The sequence below is a fragment of the Myotis davidii genome, unplaced genomic scaffold (assembly GCF_000327345.1).
Source record: "Myotis davidii unplaced genomic scaffold, ASM32734v1 scaffold586, whole genome shotgun sequence".
In the NCBI taxonomy this organism is placed as follows: Eukaryota; Metazoa; Chordata; class Mammalia; order Chiroptera; family Vespertilionidae; genus Myotis; species Myotis davidii.
In genome coordinates, this window is record NW_006296809.1 from 28,588 (window position 1) to 32,068 (window position 3,481).

Genomic DNA, 3,481 nt, shown 5'->3' on the forward strand with positions numbered 1-3,481 from the left:
GGTGCCCAAGGCTGCCTCCCCCACTCCTCCCTGCTGGACAGAGCCTGCCCTCTCTCCCCTCCCCCAGGACTCCAGGGGTGATGAAGACAGAGGGGGTCAGGAAGGTCAGAGAGGGGGTCCATCAGGTGGGACTGCGCTGGAACCTGAGTTCACATGGGCTCCGTCCTTCTACTGCCCCAGGGCCACTTCCTGCCTGCTCTTAGCGGCAGGGGCTGGTCCCGGGCTGGCGAGTAGGAGAAAGCCTCCCGTGCTGAGTGGAAACCTGTCCAGGACAGCATCCCTCCGAGGCCCAGGCCTGGACACACCTGCCCCTTCTGTCCTCCCCCCACGGAGCCTCACGGATGTGTCTTCACCTGTCTTCGCTCCTGTCCTGCTGCGGTTGGGCTGGGCTGTCGGCTTCCTTGGGCCCGGGGACTTAGGCTGTGAGGTTTTCGGTGGCAGCACCAAAGAGCGAGCTGCCTGGAGTCCTCCTGAGTCCACTTTTAATCTCATTGACCTCTCGTTATACTACAGCGCATAAATTCCGATTTGGAGGGCTTATGTTCCATCATAAATTGGGCTGGCAGACTTCCGATCAACAAGATAAAGCTGTCTCCTGTGAGGTGGGTGTTTTATTAGTCTTGGCCTCGGCGCTGCAGGCAGGGGGCGGGGCCAGGCCTCAGCTCAGCACCCCCCTGTGCTGCTCAGAGGGGCGGAGAGTGCCTGAGGTCTGAGTCCCTCCTGCTGTCATGGGCAGGCACCAGGACCTGAGACCACATCCCCATAGCACCAGCGTGAGCAGCTGCCAGATCCCCAGGCTGGGCACTGGAGGGACAAGACAGAGGCCTGTGCACATGCGTGCCCTACCTAGAGGTCATGTCTTCCTTCAAAAGCTCCATCTCTGTCCCCTTGCAGACACTCTGGCCCAGCTTCTGGACCAGCCTGCCAGCACCCCGTTCCTCACCCATTCTAAGTTCAGTTCCGTGGAGTGTCTCTGAGCAACCTGACCTCCCACAGCCTTGGCAGCACCTCAGAAAACCTGTGGGACCAGCATATGTGCCCTAACAGGAAAGGAGAGCAATCTTGGGAGGCTTCTAGGAGGAGGGAATGCTGCTGTGAGTCTGGAAAGTACATAGTTGGGAACAGAGCTGAGATGGCCACAGGCACAGTGGGCATAGCACCTGGACCTGGTATTTTTAGGGACCACAAATTTATTTGAGAAAGAAAAAATAATATAATAATAACAAATATCGAATATTGAATCAGCATGGATTATATGCGTCTTCACACCAGCACAGTTGTGGAATAGAATTTAAACATTTTAATGGAGGAGGCTCACAAAAGCAAGGTATTACACTAGTTTTAATGGGGTCCCTGAGTGGGTGCAGAATAGTGATGTTGGGGACTGGGCTCCTGGGCCCAGGCAAGGCCTGGAAGGCAGGGAGCCCGGACTGTTCCCGGAGGAGGCCCTGGAAGGCAGGGTGGCCGATGTGCCCATCAGTTGCTAGTTGAGTTGGACAGAGTCTGGGGCTATCATGGAAGGAGTGAGGGGTGAGAGGGGCCTGGGAGGGAGCACAGAGGGTCTCTTGCACACAGAGTCCAAGTGAGTGCAGTTCTCTGGTGACTGGGGGCCCGGGGGTGAGGCGAACTAGTGGAGGGAAAGGGCTGTAGGGACTGTGAGGTGGACGCACATGGCAAGCTGTAGACTCTTGAGTGTCTGGACTGAAGCTAGAGATGCAGAGCCACAATCTATAAAGAAAACCACAGAAGAACGTACACAAGGTAAGCATGAGCCTTAGCCAATTTGGCTCAGTGAATAGGGCAGGGGTCCTCACACTTTTTAAACAGGGGCCGGTTCACTGTCCCTCAGACTGTTGGAGAGCCGGACTATAGTTTAAAAAAAAAAACTATGGCCGAAACCGGTTTGGCTCAGTGGATAGAGCATCGGCCTGCGGACTGAAAGGTCCCAGGTTCGATTCCGGTCAAGGGCATATCCCTTGGTGGCGGGCACATCCCCAGTGGGGAGTGTGCAGGAGGCAGCTGGTCGATGTTTCTCTCTCATTGATGTTTCTAACTCTCTATCTCTCTCCTTTCCTCTCTGTAAAAACTCAATAAAATATATTTAAAAACAAAACAAAAACAAAAAAAACTATGAACAAATTCCTATGCACACTGCACATATCTTATTTTGAAGTAAAAAAACAAAACGGGAACAAATACAATATTTGTATGTGCATGTGGCCCGTGGGCCGTAGTTTGCCCACGGCTGGGCTAGAGCATCAGCCTGCAGACTGGAGGGGCCTGGGTTTGATTCCAGTCAAGGGCACATGCCTGGGCTTTAGGCTCGACCCCCAGTAGGAGGCATGCAAGAGGCAGCCGTTCAGTGATTCTCTCTCACCATTGATGTTCAATCTCTCTCTTCCTCTCCCTTCCTCTCTGAAATCAATAAAAATGTATTTTTTTAAACAAAGATAAGAGTGGAAAAAAAATCAGTGAGTGTCTCTCACCATTGATGTTCAATCTCTCTCTTCCTCTCCCTTCCTCTCTGAAATCAATAAAAATGTATTTTTTTAAAAAAAGATAAGAGTGGAACCTAGGATAGAACTCACCCATCCGTTTACTTATCCATCCACCAACCCTCCACCCATCTACCCACCCACCCATCCTAGGTTGGAAGGGTGGGGAGGCAGCAAAGCACCTGAAAGAGTGAGAAGTGAGGGAACGGGAGGCTGGTCTGAGAGGAGGGCCTCGGGGCATGTGCAGCTCATCCAATACCCAGCGAGGCACCAGCTGGAAGCAGTGTGGGGGCCAGAACAGGGCAGGAAGAGGAAGCAGCACATTAGCATCAAGCTGAAGCTGACAAGTTTGCTGAGGGCCGAGTTCCTGGCTGGAGGATGGGACGACCCAGCTCAAGTGTGGCTTTGCCCAGACCAGTGATGAATCAACTCACCCTGCCTCTGCGGCCCCAGGCTCAGGAGCACCCACACACCTGCTGCACCTCAGACAGTTACTTAATTGCTGGCTTGGGGCAAACTCTTGTATTTTGGCAAGACTGCCCAGTCCAGAAGGATGGTCTGTCCGTTCTCCTGCACAGAGTCTGCAGCACACAGAGCATGAAAATCGGTGCCTCTCTGGGCAAGGCACGTGGATCCCACATTTGGGGATCCCACACCCCTCTCTACACTCTCAGACCAGCCCCAGCCACCAGCTGCCTCTTCTCCTCCCACTTTTCAGGGGTCTCCAAGAGCCTACCCAGTGCCCCAGTCTGCAGGTGGGAACCCCACCCCCACCCCGGGCCAGCCTGGAACTGTGTTAAATGCCCCTGGGACTGTGGTGACCTTGGCTATAGCCCTGAAATTGCTGCCCTTCCCAGCCCACAGTAGGTTCTGGTCTGGCATGTGCATGTGGGCTCCGCTCATGGTCTCAGCCAATACCAGGGGGTGCCCTTAAGCCCACCCACTGGGCCTGCACCTGGGGAACCGTGCATGACTCTATGTGCATC